The following is a 14,209-nucleotide window of genomic DNA, read 5'->3' on the forward strand; positions in this document are numbered from 1 at the left end:
TACATACATACGTACATACATACATACATACATACATACATACATACATACATACATACATACATACATACATACATACATACATACTGACAGACAGACAGACAGACATTACGGAAAAGTAAAAAGTGCATTTCCTTGTTACTGTGGACATGACCGATACAGAAATACTAGAGTAATGTACAGACAAAACTCTTATTTTATATATTTAAATTTTGGACCTTAGCATGGAAGTGTGTTTCTTAACAAAGGAAGTAATGATGGTGTGCAGTAAAATACAAGGGAGTCGTTGTTGACGAGATACTACTGTAGCTCCGCGTTGTCGAAAAAGCAAGATGTTATTAATACTGCGATCATAGGGACGGAAACTGCAGTTTTACGTCAAAACCGACGTAGGGTCTTGTGCATAAAACTAAATACCAAAGATATATCAAATCCTAAGAATGAATGAACGAAAAAACAACAGCGAATACAAGATGTATTCCATGCCCCATAATAATAATAATAATAATAATAATAATAATAATAATAATAATAATAATAATAATAATAATAATAATAATAATAATCGAGCGAGTAGAACGTGCGGTTAGGGGCGCACTACTGTGCGCTTGCATTCGGGAGATAGTGGATTCGAACCCCAATGTCGGCAGCCCTGAAGATGATTTTCCGTGGTTTCCAATGTTCACGATGCACGATGCACGACTGTACATTAATTAAGGACAGGGCCCCTTCCTTCCCACTCCTGCCCTTTCCTGTCCCATCGTTGCCATAAGACCTATCTGTATCATTTCGACGTAAGGCCAATAATAATAATAATAATAATAATAATAATAATAATAATAATAATAATAATAATAATAATAATAATAATAATAATAATAATAATAATCTTCTACCGCTTTTCCTACATCTGTGGGGTCGTGGGTTAGAACTATGTCGCACGAGAATTTGGCCCTTTCTTACGGACGGATGCCCTTCCTGACGCCAACCCTATATGGAGAGATGTAATTACTACTACTTGCTCCTGTGCTAGTTAGTAGTGCAACATGTTGTCTGAATATGAAGAGGGTGCTGGAACAAACAAACGCCCAATTCCAAGCCAGAAGAATTAATCAAACCCGACCCGGCCGGGAATGGAACCCGGGACCCTCTGAACCGAAGGCTTCAACACCGACCGTTTACCCACGGAGTCGGACAATAATAATATAAGTCCGCAAACTAATATTTTAATTTCCCTTTTTTAACTTTTAATAGGTCCGACTCATGGCTGAATGGTCAGCGATGAGGCCTTCGGTTCAGAGGGTCCCGGGTTCTATTCCCAGCCCGGTCAGTGATTTTAAACGCGTCTAATTAATTCTTCCGACCCGGGGACTGCGGGTTTGTGTTTGTTCCAACGCTTCTCTCTCCATACTCAGACAACACACTACACTACCAACCACCACAGAAACAGGCAATAGTGATTACATCCCTCCATATAGGGTTGGCGTCAGGAAAGGCATCCGGCCATAAAACAGGGCTAAATCCATATGTACCGAGCTCGATAGCTACAGTCGCTTAAGTGCGGCCAGTATCCAGTATTCGGGAGATAGTAGGTTCGAGCTCCATTTTCGGCAGACGTGAAAATGGTTTTCCGTGGTTTCCCAATTTCAAACCAGGTAAATGATGGGGCTGTACCTTAAATAAGGCCACGGCCCCTTCCTTCCCAATCCTAGCCCTTCCCTGTCCCGCCATAAGAACTGTCTGTGCCGGTGCGACGTAAAGCAACTAGCAAAAAAAAATCCATATGTGCGACACAGTTCGCATCCGCGACCCCACAGATGTGGGAAAAGGCGTAGTAGTAGAAGAAGAAGAAGATTTAACTCTTGAACACCTTGCTGCATTGTGTCAATACTGTCTGGTCAGAGAGTGTCCCAGGACAAAAATCGTGGAGCAGTCTCCACAGGAAAGTCTACGAGACAACCAACAGCTTTTGAAGAGGAGCAATTAATGCATCGAGTTCAGAAACCAACTCCCTTCTTCAGGACGGACCATTTGACCACCGTCTCCGCCTATCCCAGATCCTTAATTAAATCAATTTCTCAAAACTTTCGTATCTAGTATACTCTGGTTATGACTAAAACAGCAGAGTCTTCTAAGTACCAAGCTGTGTAAGCATTATCTGATCTAAATACTCTTTTCATGCCTATAAAGTACGGTAGATTACACAACATAACTCACCAAATTGTCACTATACTGCTGTACACTGCCCGAGATTGAAATTAATGACCACAAACCTGCTTTGATTTGATGCCTGTGTAGGTGATCCTCTTAAGGTAATTAGAGTTGTTTCCTTCACGTCACCAGATATCCAGTTGAAAATAGGAATGTAATTAACCGTCAAATGACACCTGCTTTACGTAATTAGTTGACAAACAGAACAGTAAAACAAGCGAAAGTTCTTCTTCTTCTTCTTCTAGAATGGTGTGGTTGGATCACTGCCTGCTCGATCTGCATCCAATGGCTGCTTATACTGCCTGCTCATTACATTTTAATATGGCACTAAATGAAATAGGCCTACTCCGTTTACAAATACCCCCAGCAGGTGGCAGCACCAACCGGCTCCAGACCTGTCGGAATGAAAAAGCGGGAAATAGAGTAATACTGTACTTATTTTCAGTGAAAATGGTGTACTGCTGCGTGCCTTTCTGCAAATCAAAGAAAGGGAAACCAGAATGCCGTGAAAATACCTTCAAGTACAGAATTACGTCGAAAGAGGTTGAGTATTATATCCAGGGAAGGAAACAGCAGGGGAAGTAAATGTATTTCTTCTGACTATTCCGTGGTTTGCAGTCTACATTTCGTAAGTGACGATTTCAAAGTGACCAGCAAAACGCGAAAATTAAAAACAGGATCTGTACCCAGCCTTTTCCCTGATCATCCAGCTTATAAACAACCGCTAATTTCAGCGAAGAGGAAGAGAAGGGATTCAAGCACAGAGACGTCTAACAAGAGCTCTTCAAACATCATTGAAGAACATGGTAAACGTTATAATAAGGTTTGAAGTATTAGATACTAAGTAATATAATTTTTGAGGACAATTGTACTGTTATTTTGAAGGTACAACACAGAAAAATATGCTGTTATAGATTCCATTACGAAAAGTTTGTTAGTAGTATAAAATCGTGTCAATATACTATTATTATTAGTAGTAGTATTATTTTCAACTTCCGAAGCTGTGGAGAGTCGATTATTCGCACCTTCATATCCCTCCACTTAGGCCCAAATCTGTTATATGGTGTTAAAATGGCAATTATATGGTGGAAAGCGAACAACTCTATGCCTATGCCTCATGGCTATTTCATCCACCTCGAAAACTGGACACTAGGGCTTGTTTTGTTCCACAATAATAATAATAATAATAATAATAATAATAATAATAATAGCGTATGCCTTTTAGTGCCTTTTATTATAGTCCGAGGACAAGTTCGGCTCGCCAGATGCAGGTCTTTTTGATTTGACACCCGTATGAACCTGCGCGTCGTGATGAGGATGAAATGATGATGAAGACGACACACACCCAGCCCCCGTGCCCGCGAAATTAACCAATTAAGGTTGAAAATCCCGACCCTGCCGAGAATCGAACCGGGGATCCCTGTGACCAAAGGCTAGCAAGCTAACCATTTAGCCATGGAGCCGGACGTAGCATGTTGTTATAGTAAACAGCATATCGACAACACTGGTCACCGGGACTGGAGTCAAACGCGCTCTATCGGAGCGATCGGCTGCTTATGATGCGCGGTTTATTACTACAGTTACCCTCCGCCAAAAGCCAGCGCTCAAATGTCAAATCGAAACTCATAAGAGTGGATCTGTGGATCAGCGGTGGACTGTCGGCCTTCGGATCGCAAGGTAGCGGGTTCAAACCCATCAGAAGTAGTCGGAGTTTAGAAGGGCGGCAAGAAGTCCATTCGACACTCCATGAAAAAATGAAATGGCGTATGGCTTTTAGTGCCGGGAGTGTCCGAGGACATGTTCGGGTCGCCAGGTGCAGGTCCTTTGATTTGACATCCGTAGTCGACCTGCGCATCATAACGAGGATGAAATGATGATGACGACGACACGCACACCCAGCCCCCGTGCCAGCGAAATTAACCATTGGAGGTTAAAATTCCCGACCCTGCCGGGAATCGAACGCGGGACCCCTGTGTCCAAAGGCCAGCACGCTAAACATTCAGCCGTGGGGTCGGACTCGACACTCCATCTCGTACGATGTCGGCATGTAAAATATCTCTGCTGACACATTTGGTGTTTACCCGACAAAATTCATTAAATCTCAGCGATAGACGTCCAAGAGAGTTTCGGTTTACTCGGTCTGCCATCTAGTAGGCCTAGAGTTAAACGGAACGTCGAAATTGACGAGCAGACAGCCAGATGAGTCAAATTGAAATGTGTGCACACCGTAGCTGAGGCCAAACGATTATTATTATTATTATTATTATTATTATTATTATTATTATTATTATTATTATTATTATTATTATTATTATTCATAAGAGCTAACTATAATAGGTTTCATTTGACTGCCTCTGTCGTCTAACGGCTGAGCTGACGACTACGAACCACTTAGACGTTTGTACTTAACTTTAGTTATTTTCAAATTTAGGTAACTACAGAACTACTGTATACTCTGTAATAGATACTGAAGTCTCGTTTATAATAATTTATTTGGTAAAAAAATCATAAACTGTTCAAATAAAGTTTGTAAAATGTCAAACTGCACAAGATAAGCCTAGTCTATTATTAACTTCGCCACGCAGAGAGGGCTCGTACGAAACTGTTTTTTCTCTTTTTTAAATTTTCAAAATTTTCCTCCACTCGGAGGCTGCCAAAGACAAATAATACACAAAGAATTTCATTCAAAAATAAAAATAAGTAAATTATGTCTCAGTCTGGCGAGCATAAGTGGTGTTTGAGTATCAGAAGAGAACCCCTGAGCGCTTTCAACCCCCAGTCGATGAACTCCTTGGTACTGATGTTAAAGATCTTCATCAGTTCTATCTTCTTCTTAGGAACTGTCCCTCTCGCACCGATCATGAGACCCCTCATTTCTATGTCGTCCAGTTCGTATTTATTCTTATAATACGGCGCTGTAGGCAGGTAGATAGACTTCTTTTCTCGGTCCACTTCGTCTGGTTGGTCGGAGTGTGTTTCGAATCTTACTGTGGGGTCTAATGTACAGGGGCGGTCACAATAATAAAGCCACCTAGCAAAGGTTTGGAATAAAATGAAAATTTATTACTAGACATGTTTGTACTATAATGGAAACAAAATTTTACGTTGTACAGGAACCATTGCAACAGAGTCACATTGTACCACAGTCAGTATATATATAATTTCCATTTATTTTGGAAAGACCTCCTGTATTTACAGGCTGCCGCTAAGAACAAGGTAAAACATATCAATTTTATGTACATATGTATTAATAAAAGAACATTCAAAATTAGCTGTAGAGGTGGTGCCTTATGATCTTGATGGAGGCTCGGAGGACGAGGGTCGCGATTTCCGGGATGAGCTTCATTGGGAGTTGGAAGCGCTTCCATGTGGCGACGAAGTGACGAGGTACGGTACCGCGTGCTCCGACCATTATCCCTATTATTTCAATTTCCTGAAGGTGGTATTTGGATTTGTAGTAAGGGATAGTTGGTTTGTATTTGTTAATCTTTTCTAGATTAACCTCTTCTGGCTGACCGCTATGGTGCTCGAACCTGACCGTCGGATCTAATATGAATCCTTGAGAGCTGTTTTCTTTAAAGGCTATGATGTCAATTCTTTGCGAACTACCATTTACGGCCAGTCCGTGTACCTCCTCATGTACACTCAAACTAATCAAAAATATTCAAAAGAATACCAGACCACAGGGTCAAAAAAATAGAGCCAATTGACACAAATATTTTGTACTTGATCTCAGTCTTATGAAATTTACAGGAACAGTCCTTTTTGCATAGGAGTGCATCAGTACTTCGTGGGGTAACCCTTATTTCTGAGGATTGCCCTGCACCTCTTACCCATAGAGTCGACTAAACGCCTGCATTCGTCGCTGCTGATCGCATACCAGGCTCTCTGGATTTCTTCCCAAAGTTTATCTAAAGATGTAGCTTTTGAGCGGTCAATTCTTTTGTCTACGATCTCCCATAAGTTCTCAATGGGTGATGCGTCAGGGAATGAGGTGGCCACTCTAATACTTCGATATGGTGATCTTGAAAAAACTGCCTTATGATCCTTGCAGTAAGCTTTGGGTGTTGCAAATTTTGGGCTGGGAAGATTTGGGAGAAAGGAGACGACCTGCTCGATTAAATGGTATGTTCCGAGCTGTCAGAGGAGAGATCGTGTGGGAGGACATCAGTAGACGAATAAGTTTGAGTGGTGTCTTTAAAAGTAGGAAAAATCACAATATGAAGATAAAGTTGGAATTCAGGAGGACAAATTGGGGCAAATATTCGTTTATAGGAAGGGGAGTTACGGATTGGAATAACTTACCAAGGGAAATGTTCAATAATTTTCCAATTTCTTTGCGCTCATTTAAGAAAAGGCTAGGAGAACAACAGATAGGGAATCTGCCACCTGGGCGACTGCCCTAAATGCAGATCAGTAGTGATTGATTGATAGAGTGATTGATTGATTGTTATATCTAAACTAATGTCAGGTTCTTTATATTTCTCTTTCCATTCGACTCTCCGTTTACGGATATAGAGGTAGGCTTAAATACCAGTAACAACGAACCGTGTGACGTTGGTTGTCAAGTTGATATGTTGGATGACAGCAGCATGGAAAGTCTAAAGAGAACAAATAAAAGACTTCGTGTTGCGCTATTCAGAGTGAAGAAGAAAATAGTAGATCTGAAAAAAAAAATACACCGATCAAGTAAACAGTTTGAATTGTAATACTTAACTCAAACCACTGAACATTATAAATAAATTGTTGATGGTGAGGGTGTTGAAAAGGCCATTTATCTTCAAGATCAAGTGAATAACTTTCAGAAACTGCGCCTAGTATGGTCTGAAAAAAGCTGTACGGCATTGTATTTGTTGGCGGATTGCTCTACTTATTAATGCAGGGAAGTATCACACAGACAAAATTTCCAGGTTTTCTTGTTCGTCGAAATCTATTTCTAGAAAAGTCCTGCAGCTATAACCCTCTAGAGCACCACTTTATACGTAAAATTCTTTAATTTTTCTGTTACTTTCAGATTTTAAAATTTTGCTTGTATGCTTATCTAGTTGTATTCACGCAATAACTGGGTACGTCTGGTGCTGCCATCTAGCGGCAGATTGTTTCCAAGTCGTGTTACACGTTTGAATGTGGAATGAGCAGGCAGTATAAGCAGCCTTCGGATGCAGATCGAGCAGGCAGTGGGTTGGACTCATTTGTTATCGTCCAGAAACAAGTGAAAATAACGGAAATATATGTTTTACTGAGGTCTTGGAATTTTCTATAGATAAGGAAAAGAAACAACCAATATAAAGGAGATTTGCTATTTGCTTTACGCTGCACCGACACAGATAGGTCTTACGGCGACGATGGGGCAGGAAAGGCCTAGGAATGGGAAGGAAGCGGATGTTGCCTTAATTAAGGTACAGCTCCAGCATTTGCCTGGTGTGAAAATGGGAAACCACAGAAAACCATCTCCTGGGCTGCCAACGGTGGGGTTCGAACCCACTATCTGCCGGATGCGAGCTCACAGCTGCGCCCTCCCACCCGCACGGCCAACTCGCCCGGTTTATGGAGATTTTACGTGATTGTTAATCATAAGTCGTAAATCCAGGAATCTTCAATTTTACCTGCAATCTGAACCTTCCATCAAATTCATTTGTATGAGTTAAATAAATAAAATTTAATTGAAGAATAGTTTAATAATAAGAGTTGATTATATCTATACTATAACCGTTCAATGACATGTGAATCAGCTACTGAGCCAAAGAAAGATCAACCGGATTTTCTCGGAAAATACGTCGAGCAGCTTCAGATCAAGTTGTAATACGTCCAGTTGTGTCAAATAGCCGGAAGTAATTCGCTTATTTAAATAAAGAATGGGATGGATGTAAATTATGAACGGAGATTCATAAGCTCAGAACCCCGCGGTCACCGGATGCTTACAGTCGTGAGATATTATTTAATATATGAACTAAGGCTAGCAAGTGTAGTTTACATTTTAAACAGCATGAAAGGCAAGTCTACCGTATGATCTTTAGGTATAGTAATAACGCGGCGGAGGCCATGATTTGACGGTATAGCTTAAAGGATCAAGAAGGCGCTGAAGAAAATAAATCGATTGCATACGTCATGAAGACAAACAAATGGTGAAGTGTAGGGATGGCAGTTTTTAAAAAAATACCGATATATCGATATTTCGATATATTGAAAACTCATTTTCGATAATCGATATTTATTGCACATAATATATCGGTATATTCAAGCGATATCGATATATCGTAACCCAAGAGTAACTACAATATCATCACCAGAACTCAATGCATAGGCCTATATATCAATATTGGTTTATTCTGCCTGTGCACGCGACTGGTTGGTTGAGTTTATCTTGCTACTGGAATTCGCGGTTTAATTATCCATGGAAATTATCCATCAACGGCTGCTAATTTCAGATGACCACTAGCCTGCACGGTTGCTACGGTTATACTTCCATAACACAAATTTTCATTCACCTGCAGCCACAAGACAGCAGTCGAGGCATAGATCCTGAATAAATAGCTTTATTAGAGTGAAAGAAGTAGTGCCAGTAATGCTTGATGTTCATATAAACCTCGTAAATTAGTAGAAATGGCTGAAAATAGTTAAGAATATGATGCAGCATCTACCGTGCAAGTATTTATGGTTTTATCATTGCATTGATAGGATAAACAAGGAAGAGGAAAGGAAGCGGCCGTGGCCTTAAGTTAGGTACCATTCCGGCATTCGACTGGAGGAGAAGTGGGAAACCACGGAAAACCACTTCGAGGATGGCTGAGGTGGGAATCGAACCCACATCTACTCATTTGACCTCCCGAGGCTGAGTGGACCCCGTTCCAGCCCTCGTACCACTTTTGAAATTTCGTGGCAGAGCCGGGAATCGAACCCGGGCCTCCGGGGGTGGCAGCTAACCACACTAACCACTACACTACAGAGGTCTTACCACGCTTGCGTCTCTTGGTTAACTGTTTTGTTGAAACATTCAAATTTACGTGCAAACCAGATTCAGAATGACATAAAATCAAATGAAATTTTCCAATCATTTAGTAATACATAGAAGCAGATTCGAACAAATCAAAACATTGTTGATGGCTTCAAGCATGCTGCACATTTTAACGGACTTTAATTCTTAGCTGCCGCCTTACCTTATAAAGTAAGGAATCAATCAAATTCGGAATTATATACAAACAAATTAAAATTTTTAATCATTCAGTATTATGTACAGATAGATACAAACAAATTAAATATTTCTTGATGGCTTCAAACAAGTTGCATATTGTTAATAGATCCCCGATTTATAGAACTTCAATATAATTTCAAATCCTTGTATTTTGGAAAAGAAATAATTTTATATCGAGATATATCGCTATTTTGTTTTGATAGTAGGATAATATCGGCATGTCGATATCGAATGAAATATCGATATTTATTATATCGGAACGTCCCTAGGTGTTATCGATGCCTACGAGATAAGTAAAGGCCTCAGCATGCACGGTCTCTTCAAGTACTAAATTGACAAAGTAGCAGCAGTTCAAATATCGCCGCTGGATGTGAGGTTTTCCCTCCATTCCTCAGCACGATTCCAATTGGCATTACGATAATAACTTGCACATAAAAGCACATTACAAATATAAAACATTGCGTTTTGAGTAGGAAAGTGATATTTCTATGACGTTTAATGAAGAAAAATAAATGTATCACCGAGTAATTCAAGATGAGCTCATACGAATCAGGTAGTATAATTGCAACCGGAAAGTACACATCCTAATAAAAATGAAAATACTTCATAGTATATTTTAAAACACTGCAGTATTCACAGAGCCTTCGTCGATGAATGCAGAGTCGGTCTCGGCCCACAAGTGGCCACGACTGGTCCGTGGTCCAACAGCTCTGCACTCCGACCGGCCAACCGAGCAGAGGAAGGGTGGCTCTTCGTCTCTGTATTCGGGAGACTGGACAGGGATGGACCTCACGGCTGGTCTCCACTGTCGGTTTTCCTGAGAATGGTTTTACGTGGTTTTCCATTCTCCTGCAATAAGGCAAATGCTGGGAGGGTTCCTAGTATAGGCCACGGCCGCCAACCCCCTCACCATCTCCGAGCATCTCCTTCGCCGTAACAAATCTCCCGGCCTCACAGACGGCGTCACCATCTAAGAGGTCCGCCTCCTCCTTCAGGGGAGGAATTAAAACATTTTAGTATTAGTACGTAACCTAGTCTTGCCATGCAAATACCCTGAAAAAAAGTGTTGGCATTGATTGCGACTAGTTTTAGTAGAAATGCTAAAACACGTGCTTTCAAAATGTTCACTACATACTACAGACTTCGAGGAAGGTTGCCACATGCTATTTTTCTCGTCACCGCGACATGACATAATTAAGACCCATTTTTCTCGTAGTTCCACATTTGCTCGTGGAAATAAATGCCACTACCTTTCTGAAGTTTACTTTTGCAGAATGGTGCACAGCAATAAACCATTGTTTATCACGCGCAATAAACATCTTGTGAATAGAATGTTTACAATAAATACTCTCTCGGCTCTTGTATATTTATCAATATGCACAAAACATTTTCTTAATGTAAATCCACAGCCTGTTTAGAGTCATTTGACCGGGTCAGCAATGGAACGAATTAAGCCCCATCTAGCGGCGAGAATAGGAAATTTCCCGGCTGCCGAAGCCTGTCGCATTCCTCTGGGGCAATGATTAATGACTGACAAATGAAATGATATTTGAGAGTGTTGCTGGAAAACCGGAGTACCCGGAGAAAAACCGGTCCAGCACAAATCTCATATGGAGTGACCGGGTTTTGAACCACGAAACCCAGCGGTGAGAAGTTGGCGCGCTGCCACCTGACTCGCGGAGGCTTCTATTTTCATAACTTTACGTTTAAATATAAACCATATACTCATCACAAGCTGAATACACAAATCAACGCCTTTTATAATGAATTTTAAGGCTTATCTCACCTAAACTTACCTTTTTCCTTCACAGTTTCCATATAGTCTGTGTTGTTAAATGGTGGAGGGCTAACACGAAGTCTAGCGGTGACTCTGGAACTAGAACGTATTTCGCGCTGTGTAAACTGCCATGCGGAGGCAACTGTGTTACATATTCCACCGTTTGTATTCGAATTATAGTCCGGCCTACAGAGCAAGGTATTGATTAGATTGGATATTTCCAGGTTGCAATTCCACCTTCACTAGCACCATCTCTTGCAGAATTATCGGCGTTCTCTAGTGCGGATGTTGTTAATAAAAATAATAATTCAAAGAAAAACGATATATTAATGGAAAAACCGATATATTATTCGATAAATCGAATCAAAATTTCGATATCGATATATCGATAAATCGAAAGGAAAATATCGGTATTTCATAAAAACCGATAAATCGTTGCCATCCCTAGTGAAGTGTTCCTTTGTGCATCTGTCTAATCAGAAGAGATGGTGTTATCTCAGAATTCATTTCCTCAAATGTCAAAAACATATGGAAGAGAAGTTACAAGTTAACTGTTACGGAACCACATTTATTCCATGGACTGCCGTGTCATATCTTTTGGTATATCCATGGTCATACAAGTGACACAACACTGTTTAACTTGTTTGCGTATTCTTTGATTGTGGTGTAGATCATGACGTAAAAGGTATCTCTTGGTCAGTACAGTGAAATGTAACTTGTTTTATGTCAATAATGTGGAGCAATTGTATTAACATTACATTATAAGCACTTTTCTCAACATTAACGAACTTAGCCTAAGGTATGAAACGCGGACCAACATTATTAATGTAACAATATTGAAAATAACTTTTGTTTTTGTTACCGGGGATGGTGGATCAGCAGAGGTGAAAGAAGGTGCCGGTGTGAACGGGTCTAACTACCTAAAAAAAAAAAAAAAAAACCAAACCCCATGGCTCTACAGCCCTTGAAGGGCCTTGGCCTACCAAGCGACCGCTGCTCAGCCCGAAGGCCTGCAGATTACGAGGTGTCGTGTGGTCAGCACGACGGATCCTCTCGGCCGTTATTCTTGGCTTTCTAGACCGGGGTCTAACTACCTAATCAAGGTTAATTTAAAACTTTAACAAGGGTTATATTTTCTGAACTTCAACAATCAACAACAACAAAAATTTAACAATTTTTCACTATTTGAGAAAACAATAACATAGCCGGTACCATGATAAAGTTTATACAAGGCAAGTACATTCAAAATTTAGTGACAGTTTAGTAATCCGGGCTTCCAGCCCCTCGCATTACATTTCCTGAGCTCTCAGCTTGACCTTACAAAAGATTACTATTTTACACAAGGGCAGAAACTCCTAGTCCCTGGAGCACTAGCTCCCGACTTCAAATATCAAGCCTTCCAGAGGCACAGTTACCACACTTGAAAAGAGCTGACACGCTCTCAGTTTTTCAAGCCTATTCCAGGCAATATCAAACTTTACAATTACTTGCCCTCAAGGCACAACTTACAAAAATGAAACGGGGGTATCTTGTTCCCAACCTACTGGGCCTTAGCAAAAAAAAAAAAAAAAAAAAAAAAAAAAAAAAAAAAAAAAAAAAAAAAAAAAAAAAAAAAAGAACAGGTTAAGTAAATGGCCCGACACACCAAATTGAACGGAAGCGTGTACTTGCACTCCTAAATACGCATTCTAAAACCTAAAAGGCACTAGGCTAATGAAACAGGGGTTATTCCCAAACTGTGGATGTGACTCGTATAAGAATAATTTAAGACATCACGAAAAGGAAGAAAACCAGTTACAAAACGTAGTCACCTCAAACCAATATGAAGGGGAGCTCGAGAGGGTAAATAACTCTCTATCCCCGAATTACAGTTAGAGATTTTATGAAATTTTCACATTAGCCGACAGAACTTACATTTTAGAGAAGTAGATTACATATTAAAAGTTCAGACCTATCCCTCGGGTTAATCTGCGGAGCTAGCAAGAAATAAAGGTGTTAAACGGCCATTACCTTGCCGAAGAACTGCTGCCTGATGAAAAAGGCACCTCTCGCCTCCTGCTTCACATACACACACTTGTTTAGATGTTGATCAAATGGCCCAGGGACGAGAAAATCCGCAGTTTATAAACCCTCGGAGAAGGTTCGAGACCTTTCATGAATAATCAAGACACACCCACAGAATTTTACCGGAGGATACAAAAGTTACACGCAAAATCGAAGAAGAAACCTGTGGTAGGCAGGAAATTAATTGCAGACATTCTTGATTGGCTAAATTCAAAACTGGCGGAAAGAAAAGATAAATATTTTCAACCTAAAAATGAATGGACAAAATTTAGTAAGAAAAACTTACGAATACAAAATTTCTTCAAAGAGGTTCTTCCACTTCGCACCAGGGTGCATGATCAAAGTTTGTTAGTAGTGACATCTGTTGCAGAAAGTTCAAACTTCTGATAAATGCTATACAAAACACGTAGAATTTTAAACAGTACGGGAAACTTCAAAATAACAAAATTTTCGGTAGTGGCATCTTCTGAGGAAAGTTTAAGTAGGTCTAATTCCAAGTTCAGTGTTTCTACCGTAGAGGAGTTGTTATTGGCGCAAGATTTAAATGTGTGGCGTAGGAGTGTACCGCCCGGTACAGCCCTCCCCCACCCAAATGTCCTTCCAAGGGGTGAAACAGAAGAATTTTGAAATAAATATTATTTAACTTTGAAGGAAAAAATAATTTTTTTGAAGTAGTCAGGTAGAAACTGGTTAATCTTCAGCTTTTAGAGTGTCTTTGTTGACGCAGAATGTGAAATACATATGAATATTTTTGACGGCAAGTCCTCTCGCCACTGCCGACATCCAGTTGAGGTCGCCCGAACCCCTCAAGTACCCTCAGATACACCTCTCCCGCTACTGTGAGAGGGGTAGTCGTCGTGAAGGACACCGCAGATCAGAAGTGTATTTACAGTCCCCAGATGAGTTGGCGGTTGGTGCGCAGCACTTCATCCTTTGCCGGGAGGTGGACGCCGGTGCGCCGAACA

The 14,209-nt window shown here is 40.5% G+C and overlaps 1 protein-coding gene across 2 annotated transcripts in view; it reads right to left on the reverse strand.

The window, feature by feature from the left end:
- Nucleotides 1-14,209, reverse strand: part of LOC136872267 (uncharacterized) — a 476,437-nt gene that overhangs the window by 241,309 nt on the left and 220,919 nt on the right. The window contains exon 1 of one of the 2 annotated variants that reach the window (XM_068230004.1): nt 2,274-2,397. The exons of the other annotated variant lie outside the window; for it this stretch is intronic. The gene's annotated coding sequence lies outside the window, so the exon portion shown is untranslated. Of the gene's footprint in view, nt 1-2,273; nt 2,398-14,209 lie in introns of those variants that run through there. 2 annotated transcript variants of the gene reach the window in all.

Source organism: Anabrus simplex, chromosome 13 (genome assembly GCF_040414725.1).
Source record: "Anabrus simplex isolate iqAnaSimp1 chromosome 13, ASM4041472v1, whole genome shotgun sequence".
NCBI lineage: Eukaryota > Metazoa > Arthropoda > Insecta > Orthoptera > Tettigoniidae > Anabrus > Anabrus simplex.